Source organism: Gossypium hirsutum, chromosome A08 (genome assembly GCF_007990345.1).
Source record: "Gossypium hirsutum isolate 1008001.06 chromosome A08, Gossypium_hirsutum_v2.1, whole genome shotgun sequence".
NCBI classification, from domain to species: Eukaryota; Viridiplantae; Streptophyta; class Magnoliopsida; order Malvales; family Malvaceae; genus Gossypium; species Gossypium hirsutum.
The window spans coordinates 94849188-94861515 of NC_053431.1; the positions used below are offsets into that span (position 1 = coordinate 94849188).

A 12328-nucleotide genomic window follows, 5' to 3' on the forward strand; every position below is an offset into this window, starting at 1 on the left:
TCAAATAATATGAGGACCAAATTAAAATAAAGCAAGACTAAGTGATAAAATTAAATAAAATTAAAAAACAAAAGGATCAAATCAAAACAAGTCGAAAAAGCGGAGGGATTAATCACGCAAATAGACCAATTTCTGAAAATACGCAAATCCTTTAACTGGGTCGGGTCAAGGCGCGAGTTGAGCTTCAAACGGCGCCGTTTTGAGGCCACTGAGATAGGCCCTAAACGACATCATTTGATAGTCCTGTAAAAAGCAAAAAAAATTTAAAAAAATCATTCTGCTACCCCTTTGAAAAAAATCAAAATACCCTCAAAAGTTCTCAAATCTCCTCCCGTCCGAACCCAAACTCTGGCGAAAAAAGGCCACAGTGGTGATGGTAGACGAGCCAAAAGGTGAGATTTCCACTCCCTTTTTCCCCTTTTATTATTTTCTTTCTTCTAATCAATCAATAAGGAAAAAAACAGTAAAAAATGAAAGATAAAGGCACCACTTTTTAGAAACTTCTTTTTTTTTGATTCCTCTCTGATTTTTCGTATTGATTTCGTGTCAATTGTATTCGTAGTATATGTAAAAAAATTACATCGATCCCCTTTGGCTTTTATAGCCGAAAGAAAAATAAAGAAAAAAATACAAAATTTTGCTTGTTTTTGCTTGCTGCTGTGTTTGTCCTTTGTTTGTCTTCTCTGTAGGTACTGATGGCGGCGTGGAGGCACATGGTGGAGTGTATGGAGGCTAGGGCGAGGGCAACTGGCGGCCATACGAAGCTGTTGCAGCACAAAGGGGGACCTATGGTTTCCTAGGCTAGCTTAGTGTTTAGGTTTTAGGCCATGGGGTATTGGGTTAGGTTTTAATTTTTGGGCTCGTTTGGGTCTAAATTTAGTTTGGGTTTGGATTGGGCTAGGGTCTTGGGTTTTAATTTGTAAATGAACTGGTTAAATTTTGGACTTTTTATTTTATTTATTTGGTTTTGTTTTGTTTTTAATTTTCACATGGGTTTTAATTTGTAAATGGACTGTTTACAGCTGCCAGAATAGGGTTACGAGGCATTACTGGATAATTTACGATTAATATTCAAATAATCATCGAACATATTATAATATAATCATAAGTTCATATAAAACTTTTTTTTAAGGAAAAATTCAATATAACCCCTTTATAAATATTTAACCTTCTCTACAATTTCAAATCGCAACCAATTCAAAACCAATATCACAATCCATACAATTTCATGTTTAGATACACCTACACATAACTTAACATCAACTTAGTAATTTACTAAGTAAACATTTGCATATATTGTTTAATTAAATAAACTTCATTCATTCTATTTCAGCTTGTTACCAACTATACGAAATATGTTATGATAATTCCATTTCATTAAACCAAGTATCAAAAGATTATGTTAGTATTAATTATACCAAATATATCATATAAATTTTCATATCATTTCATTGTTTAAACACCAAAATATCAAATATCATTCTTTACAACAAAAATCATATAGCATTTTAAAGTAATTAAAATAACACCTATGTATATGCCACTTTTACTAAAAGAAGAATACATCACCGAGTTTGCGCTAGAGTCAGAATCGCCTGGATGCTGAACCGAGACTCTGAATACCTATTAACCTGTGCACGGAAACAACCGTACGCTGAGTATTTCATACTCAGTGGTATTACCATAATTCAAATTATAAACATAATAATCATATAAATTAATTCATATAACTTTAATATTTACTAAACCAATTTAAACATAAATTTTTCATTCTCAATATATTCATACAATTTAATTTAGCTATTCATCAATTAAAATCATATACATTCATGTTGAGCCATTATCTAATTCATGAACCATTGGTTCATACTTTCCATTCTCATACTCACATTCAAATCACATTTTCAATTCATGTTCCATTTTCACATTTCTTTTAATGGCTTAGCCAATTCCTTTTATTCGACTTAACATTTCTTTTAATTACCCCTATTAACAAACTCGGACTTTGGTGGATACACGGATCTAACCAAACACACCAGTTTGGCACCCAATGCCTCATCGGATAGTTGAAGCAAAGTTGACACCCAGTGTCTCATCGGCCTTGCTGAAGTAAAGTGGTACCCAGTACCTCATCGAATCTATCCGAAGTAAAATAGCGACACCCAGTGTCTCATCGACTCAAGGTCGAAGTATCCCTGAACACTTCCAATCCTATTGCATGCCAATTATATCCGACTCAGCCCGACTAGTTAATAAGGTATTCCATATTACTTTTCAATTTCAATTTCATTCTCAATTTAATTACAACTCAATTCAATATACTTTTCCATTTCAATCCACATACAATTCAATTTCAATACATATTCATCATTCAACTCAATTTTCATTCAATTCAACAATAACACTTACCTTATAATTTACTTACCATGTACAAAAATTAATTTAACATTTAATGAATAAATAAATAATTGAATTATAGTAATACAAACCCGGATTTCGGGATTACTCCTTGATAACTTTCTCTTTTCCTTTTTGTGCCAATGCCTTGGGTTCTTTGTTAGCTACGAAAATAATAATAATTTAAACTATTAATTACAACATTAATTAATAATAACTGAATTTCTATCCAATTTATACCCTAATTCCAATTTAATCCTAATTTACTCATTTACTTTTCTAACTCAATTAATACTTTATTTCTATTCAATTTCCTTCCATATTCTACTTAACTATCTAATGTTCATAATAAAACCCTAATTTAAAACTTCTTTCAATTTATTCCCTACAACACAAAACTTATAGCCTAATTTACAATTTAATCCTTTAATCAATTCTAACTTAAAATTCATTCAATTAAATCCCTAATTCATTATTTTGTTCAACATGAACTATGTTAAAAAACCTAAGATCTTTCAAAACTTCAACTTAATTTCAACAAAACTTTGTTCTAAAGCTTCTAAAACATCAAAATTAAGAGAAAAATGACTTAATTGACTTACCTTTTGAAGCTTCAAACCTTAAAACCATAGTTTTTCCTTTTTCTTTTCTTTTTCTTTCTTTTCTTCCCCTGTTTGAATGTTTTCTGTTTTCTTTTTTGTTTCTTTTGCTTTGTTTCTTTTTATTTTACTTTTGTTTATTATTTTATTATATTAACTTAATAAATATTATTATTTCTTAAATAATAAGTAAATAAATAAACATATTACAATTGTATGTATATAATTTATTACACTTGTATTTTACTATCACCTTACATTTGTCAATTTGTCAATTTATTCATTAATATAATAATATAATATCAATTAATTAAATAATAATAAATATAATAAATATCTATTTAATACACAAATACATATATTACAGATGTACACTTATAAATATTTTTACATTTGTATATTATCATGACCATCCATTTGTCTTTCTTTTATTTATTTATCATACAAAAAAATCTTAGAACATAATTAATATAAATTATAATTTATTTTAATAACAAGTATAAATACTACAATTGTACACATATATTTTTGTACATTTGTACAATATCAATACCATACAATTGCCATACTTTCAATTTATTTACTAATAAAAATCTCCTAATATAATTATTTAATTAGTAATTATCTTTTACTTAATTTTCAAGTAAATAAATAAATATAATACAAATCTATATATTCACATTATTACAAATCTCACTATCTGATTTGTTCATTACACAAAAATCTCACAATTTAATTATTTTATCTAATAAATATCTTTTACTAAATAAAATATCACAAATATATATATATTTATTAATACACTTGTATTAAATCATTACCATACATTCGTCTTTATTTTATTTATTCCCTTTAATATAATATCTTAATTTTAATTAATATAATTTATAATGTTTTAATTAAATAATATTTTTATAATATAAATCCAGAAAAATCTAAGATTTTTCCATGTATTACCACTTCATCTTAAGCCAGCGGCTTATTTACCTATTTAGTCCCTCTTATTTTCTTTTACTTTATAATTAAACTTTTACACCTTATTCTATTTAGTCGTTTTTTCCTAATTATTCTTAATTAAGCTAAATTCACCTAATTTAAACCTAATTAAACACATCACTAGACTCATAAATATTTCTAATAATTATTTTTGAACTCGATTTACTAAGACGGAGGCCCGATATTGCACTTTTCCTATGCCCGTGAATTTTCGGTCATTACAGTAATCTCGTAAAAGAATCAAAGTGAGCATTTAATTTAAATATTGAGAATGATTGTTATGTCGTCTACAAATCCAATTGAGGATAGGGCTAGTCTTGGACATCAAAGCAGTTGATTCCACGGGTATAGACATAGATGTATTTATTGGTAGAATGATGCATTAGATTGGACCCAAAATGAATTAATTTTGAATCCATTTGTGAATTAATTCACTTGTAACATTCATGGTGTGATTTACCTAAATCTTGAGTTAGTCACTGACTATGCGTATATAACTCATGTGCTTTGATATATGTGTAGGCTTATGCTTTAAAGATGATCGAGTCGATAGCCGGTATGTTGGATACATGACTTGTGTATGACATAGCTTTACTTGCAACAGTGGAATTCATAGCTCAATTAAAGAGTTAACGATATCCTCTCATTGGCAATGTGTGGATCGATAAATATGGAACGTTGTCATGGGTTACTTGTTTTAGAATGAACAATTTATCACAATCATTTGTTGACAGTGGTCATATTAATCATTAAGAAGACACAATTGTGACATTGAGATAAAATATGATTGAATTGAGTGAATTAATTTAACTCAAAGAAATTAAGGATATCATATGAGGATAACACACACATGAAGAGGTCATTGGATAAAGCAGTTTGGTGGATTGCTTTTATAAAGAGTATACAATTAATGAGTTTTCAATCATGGTACTTCTTGTGGCTTGACTCAATGATTAAGTAATTGTAAATTATCATAACGATGCTTCTGGACATAATTGCAATTACTAGGGCCTAATTGTATATGTCCAACTAGTCCCTTCGCTAGCACATCAAAAGCTTGATTGAACTGCATTTGAATTAGAAGTAAATTCTATAACTTTGGAAATAATTTAATTGAGTCGATTTATTCGATGTGGAATTAAATTAAGCTGTTGTAAGAATTATTCAACTAGAGAAATTGATTAAAGAATTTTAAAAAAAAATTAATTTAGAAAATCTAAGTGATTTTTGGAAAAATTAATTTTTATAAAGTAAAATTAAATTAAAAAATTTATTAAAGTTAATATGATATTTTTGGAAATTAATTTTCAAGTCAGACAATTGGCCCAATGAGTAATTGAACTTGAAAATTGGACCTTAGATCGTAAATTGGGCCAAGGAGCCCAAAATTTGAGACCAAGACCCAAAAAAATGGTCAAATTGGGCCTGATATGTGAAACCGGACCAACGGTCCAATTAGTGGCTAAATCGAATCGGTTGGATCATCATTGACCCAGACCAAATCGGTAGAAATTGAACCAACTCGGGGTGCCAGCGGTTGTAATGGCGGTATTCTGGTGGCCGAAAAATGGTCAGCGGTGGTGGCTCTTCGATGCTTGAGTAGTGGAAGAATTACAATCCTACTAGGACTTTACCAGAGAATTTGATTTTAGATTAATTATTCCAAAAATATTATTATTTTAATAGATTTAATATTAAATTAAATTTAATAATTATATTATTAGTATTTTATTAATTTAATATTAAAGTGATTAAGTTTAGTTATAGTTGAATTCTCTAAACTCTCCTTATATAAAGAGAGCCTTGGGTTATTATTTTTTACACACCTGAATTCAATAGAAAGTTGTAGAGAGAAAATCCTCTGAAGAAATTATTTCAGAACATTTCTAAAGATATTTTTCTTATTTACAACTTGACTCAAAAGTTTAGAGAAATTGTGAAATTACCCACTGGTATTTTTTGTGGAAAATTTTCTGATTCAAAGTGAGCCCACACTTGGCAGACGTGAGCTTATGAATAGCGGAGAAGACTACCCGATCGAAGCGTTTATCCTAAACGAATCGAAAAGGTAAAATTTTTATTATGTGTTTATTACTTTAGATATCACAACCAAGTTTTTGTTTTGAATTTTTTTTTTAAAATCTGGTTTTCCCCTAAATTTATTTTTCGCTGCATTTTTCAAACCCAATTTTTCATCAACCTTCTCATATAATGCTAACAAGTAGGATGCAGGTTTATCAATTAAATTGTACTTCAAAAATTGGTGAGATTTTCCATACATGAAAGCTTGAACAACAAATTCTTTAGGAATGTCTTTTGTGACCATGGTTGCTATGTTGAACCTTTTCACAAAATCTCTTAAAGGCTTATCCTCATGTTGCTTAATAAACATGAGGTACGTATTAGATTTTTTCATTGTCTTATTTTCCAAGAACCTACTCATAAATAGGTCTGCCAACTGCTCGAAATTCATAATGGAATGTTGTGGCAATTGCAAATACCACACTTGAGCCGAGTCATTCAATATCATTGAAAATGTCATGCATTTAACTTCATTTAAAGCCCCAAATACATTCATGTGATTTATATAATGGGCTAAATGGTATTGAGGGTCTCCTCGACCATCATACATCATTTTGAGGAATTTAAATATCGGGGAAACATGATATTGCAATATTTTTTTAAGCTAAGGGCTCATTTTATACTTCTTCGCTAATCTGATGATTCTAATTTCTGAAAATCCTATAAATGTTTCTCTCACTTCTCTACTTTTTGTTCCAAGGTATTTTGAATAGAACAACTATAACTATAATCATAGTCCTCACCATAGCTATCATCTCTATCATCCATATCAATATCCTCATCTACTAAAATTTCCTTACCTTGGCCCACATACTGATGATGGTGTTCGGAATGGAAAAAATCTTCCTTTCCATGCTTGGGATTCTACTCTTGGTTCACCTTATTTGGTTTGAGCTCCTCAATGAGCTTTTCATTTCTTTCATCTGTGTGGATAAACTTTTGTTGCTTTTCGTATCTTTTTTGTTGGAAGGAGATTTGTTCTTGTAACACCCCATATCCATATCCTATGTCGGGATAGAGTACAAGGTGTTACCTAAGTTAAACTTGTGCTTACTACCAATTCCGAGCTTCCAACACTTGGAAAAATTTAAAACTTTCTCAAGCTTATCAACGCGTCCTTAATATGGGCCTACGAGACCCAAAATACCCATCGAAAATTATTCGAAAACACCTCGGGTTCTTTAGTCAACTTTAGAAAAATGACGCTTGGCACAAGGGCACACGCCCGTGTGGAAGGGGCAACAAACCCATATGATCAATTTGACATGGTCATATGGTTGGCTCGTGTGGCTTACACGGCCTAGGCAATACAAGGACACACCCGTGTCCGACATCTGTGTTGAATTAATTCCAAATGCACAGCTACAGGGGTTTTCGCATGACCTGGCACAAGCCCGTGTCCTTCACACGGCCATGACATGATCGTGTCCTAGCCCGTGTGCAAAAACTTGAACATTCTATTTCTGACATCAGCATTCCTTAAGGGTCTCACGGTCGAGGCACACGCCCGTGTGCTGGACCGTGCCCCTCACACAGCTGAGACACACGGCCGTGTCTCTGCTCGTGTGTTTACTATCATGCATACTGACTTGAAATTTTTATGTGCAGGGGACAAACGGCTGAACAACACACCCATGGTGTTGACCGTGTGTCACACACAGCCTAGACACACGTTCGTGTGTCTATCCGTGTAGACAAAATTAGGCTATTTACCAAGCCTCTTTGCCACCCTTACTTACACAATCTACATAAATGCAACCAAAACTAGTACAAGACTATTTCATGCAATAAAATCAGCCACAATAGACAACATTTCATTTGTGCATTCTACTCATCCATGAACATAACACCGTTTGCATATATCAAAATGAATATTAGCCATCATTCAATGCTCAGTACAAAATGAGGAATGTATCCCAAGCCAACACATTTGGCCAAATTAATAACAACACAAAACACAAGTCTACTTCCCTATACATGCCATATTCAAAAATATAAATCAAACTATACCGAATGCTTCAATTGATAGTGTGATCGATATTGTTGACTTCCGTTGATCCTTGAGCTAGATAGGCGGCACTATAAGAAAAATGAAAGGAGAGGGAGTAAGCATATAGCTTAGTAAGTTGCATATAAATAATTACACAACAATACTTTACCATTCATCAACAAGTATCATAATACACAAATGGGAATAAGCAAAACTTACTCATCAATATTCAATTCACATCATATAGCATATAATGTGGCTTACATTTTATACATACCAAATAGGTACCTGTGTTACTCACAACATGGTTATACTTTCCTCATTAACTAGAAATTAGAACTTTCACCGTTGAACCATTCGGAATGCTATCGGATATTCCATAGCCTCAAATGTGGGGTAAGATGCTGATGCCATGTCCCAGACACGGTCTTACACTGGCTCATATCTCAAGTCGAAGCCATGTCCCAGACATGGTCTTACACTGACTATCATCTCGTAGCTGACACATGTCCCAGACATGTCTTACACTGGCTTACATCTCGAGGCCAATGCATGTCCCAGATATGTCTTACACTAGCATTCATCTCAATGTCGATGCCATGTCCCAAACATGGTCTTACACTAGCTCACACAAATGACCCAATCGTCATGGCCTGAATATCCAATTTATTTCCCTAGGGTTCCAATGGGAATTTTACTATCTCTATTCTCATCACATTCTCTCATTTCCACAAGTCAAGCAATTTATGCTATAATAATTTTGATACAATTCAAACACATATATTATCGATGTTGTTGTATTATTTACATACAACTCACCTCGGATTATAGAATGTGGCGACTAGTCGATTTAGTCGATTTGCTTGGCTTTCCCTCGGTCTAGGTTCGGATTCGGTATTTTTTGATCTATAGTAGCAAAATACACTTATTTGATCACTCAATAAAATTAGGCAATCAAAAATTCACATTTTTGGTAAAATGTCCATTTTGCCCCTAAACCTTGACAAAATGACCATTTTATCCCTAGACTCAAAAATCAATTTTTATCGAATTGATTCATATCTTAAGCTTAGCCGAACCCTTTTTAATCTTATAGCAACTCCAAATTCCCACTATATTACACATTAATTATCTACTTTGCAACTTATGCAAACTAGTCCTTTTTATGTATCTTCATGAAAATCATTTCGCAAAACTTGTTTACCACACCACTAAGCTTCATATTCTTCCATAAAACTTTAGAAAACACCCTAGATGCTCTCATGACAAAACCCTAGACTTTCAACCATTTTGCAAAATAGTACCCTCATTTGAAAGCTCATGCTTCAAGGGTCTCAAAAGTACAAAAATATTCAAGAAAAGCCATTAAAATCACTTACTTGTGAAGACTTAAAGTTGCTGAAAGTTTTGAAGCTCAAAACCCCAAAAATGGCTAAAAAATAGGAAGAGAAGAAAATGGGAAATAGGATGATATCATCTTTCTTTTATTTTATTTCTATTTTAGTCAAATTAACCACTAAACCCACCAAACTTAGACTTTTTGACCAAATTACCTCCTATGGTCGGCCAATCTGTCTATATAGGGTTTAATTTCCCTTTAAAGACCCCCAATTTAGGTTCTCCAGCTATTTGACACTTTTAGCTATCGATTTAGGACTTTTGCATTTAATACGATTTGGTCTTTTTTCGCAATAAGGCTTCCAAATGCTAAAATTGACTCACCAAATTTTTAACGTACTCTTAAAAACATGCTAATACATAATAATAATAAAATAATTTTCCTGACATCGAATTTGTGGTCCCGAGGCCACTAATCTGACTAGGCCCTAAATCGGGTTGTTACATTTCTCCCCCTTAGAGATTTTTGTCTCAGAAAATCTTACCGGTGAATAAGTTCGGGTATTGATCTCTCATAGTATCCACAGGTTCCCATGTGCCTTCCTTGACTCTATGTCTATTCCACAAAACTTTCACGAGTGCTATACTCTTGTTCCTTAGCTGTTTGACTTCCCGAGCTAAAATCTTGACCAGCTTTTCGCCATAAGTCATGTCCGGATAAATTTTAACCTCGGTTGGCGCAATCACATTCGAAGGGTCTAATCTATACTAACATAGCATGGATACATGAAACACCTCATGAGTCCTTTCCAATTCTGGTGGAAAAGCCAAACGATAGGCAACCGGTCCTATCCGCATAGGATTTTTGTCTATCCGAGGCAGCCTTTAAACAGTCGCGAATCACTTTAACTTTCTCTTCAGTTTCCTTGACTACATCGACCCTGTGAATCTGACCCTCTCTGAGCTCGGCCCAATATAAGGGCGTTTGACACTTTCGCCCATACAATGCCTCATAAGGTGCCATCTTCAAACTTGACTGATAGCTATTGTTATAGGTGAATTCCACCAATGGTAAGTACCTTTCCCAACTTCTCTGAAACTCAAGAACACGACACCGCAACATGTCTTCTAAGATCTGAATTACTCTTTTCGACTGACCCTCGGTTTGCGGGTGAAATGTTGTGCTAAAACTTAACTTTGTTCCCAATTCCTCTTGTATCTTTTTCCAAAACCTCGAGGTAAATCTCGGATCCCGATCTGAAATAATCGATAATGGCGCTCTATGAAGCCTCACGATCTCGGATACGTATAAGTCGACCAATCTTTCAAGGGAGTAGTCGGTACGCACTGGTACAAAATGCACCGACTTTGTTAGCTTATCCACAATAACCCAAACAACATTCTTTTTCTTCGGGGTTAATGGCAAACCCGTCACGAAATCCATAGTAATCTGATCCCACTTCCACTCAGGGACTGTGATAGGCTGAAGTAGACCCGAAGGTACATAGTGTTCGACTTTCACTTGCTGACACATAAGGCACTTGGAAACGAATTCTAAAAATGTCTCTTCTCATTCCCGACCACCAGTACATTTTCTTTAGGTCGTTGAACATTTTCACACTACTCGGGTGCACGGACAAACAACTACTATGCACCTCTTGTAGAATCTTCCGAATAAGCTTGCTGCCCTTGGGTACACAAACTCTATCTTTAAACATTATACATCCATCAGTACCAATACGAAAATATGGCTCGACGCTTGACTCACACTACGTTCTCTTGGCTTGCAAATCACTATCGTTATTTTGTGCTTCCCGAATCTCTTGTAGAAACATCGGTCTAGCTCTCAACTCTACTAGAACCGAACCATCATCTAATAAAGCCAATCAGGCATCCATTTCTCTTAAAGTAAATAATGATTTCCTACTCAGGGCATCGGCGACCACGTTCACCTTGCTCGGGAGATAGTCAATCACCAACTCGCAATCCTTTATCAGCTTTGGCCACCTTCGTTGCCGTAGATTCAATTCTTTTTGAGTCATTAAGTACTTGACGCTCTTGTGATCAGTGAGCATCCGACACTTCTTGCCATACAGATGGTGCCTCCAAATTTTCAACGCGAATACGATGCTAGCCAACTCTAAATCATGTGTCGGGTAATTTTTCTCATAAGGCTTTAGTTGTCTCGAAGCGTAAGCTATGACCTTACCCTCTTGCATAAGCACGCACCCGAAACCATTCAAGGAGGCATCGCTATATATCACAAACTCCTTGCCTGACTTCGGTTGCAGTAACACTGAGGCTTCGGTCAACAAGGCCTTTAATTTTTCGAAACTCTGTTGGCACTTTTTTGTCCATTCAAACTTGACACCCTTTTGCAATAGCCTTGTTATCGGCGTAGCTATCATAGAGAATTCGTTTACAAACGTCTATAATATCCAGCCAAACCCAAAAAGTTTCAAACTTCAGTTACATTCCTCAACGATTTCCACTCAACAATAGCCGAGATCTTGCTTGGGTCAACTCTGATCCCGTCACCCGACACAGTGTGTCCTAGAAATCTGACCTCTTCAAGCCAAAACTCTCTCTTAAAGCTGCTTATCTCTCAAAGTTTGTAGAACCATTCTTAGATGCTCCACGTGCTCACCTTCATCACGCGAGTAAATCAGTATGTCGTAAATGAAGACCACTACGAACTTATCCAAATACGACCGAGTTCATCAAATCCATAAACACCGTCGGGGCATTAGTCAAACCAAAGGGCATGACGAGGAACTCAAAATTCCCATATCTTGTCCGAAATGTAGTATTCGGTACATCTTGCTCTTTAACTCTCAACTGATAACCAGACCTCAAGTCTATCTTGGAGAACTCCGTGGCTCCCTTCAACTGATCGAATAAATCATCAATCCTTCGCAAAGGATAC

General features: G+C 34.0%; 1 long non-coding RNA gene across 1 annotated transcript; it reads left to right on the forward strand.

Moving 5' to 3' along the window:
* The first annotated feature begins 276 nt into the window (after positions 1–276).
* Positions 277–982, forward strand: LOC121204560 (uncharacterized). The gene is made up of 2 exons (XR_005899607.1): positions 277–392; positions 690–982. It is a non-coding gene; the product is annotated as an uncharacterized lncRNA (long non-coding RNA).
* Positions 983–12328: the final 11346 nt, after the last annotated feature.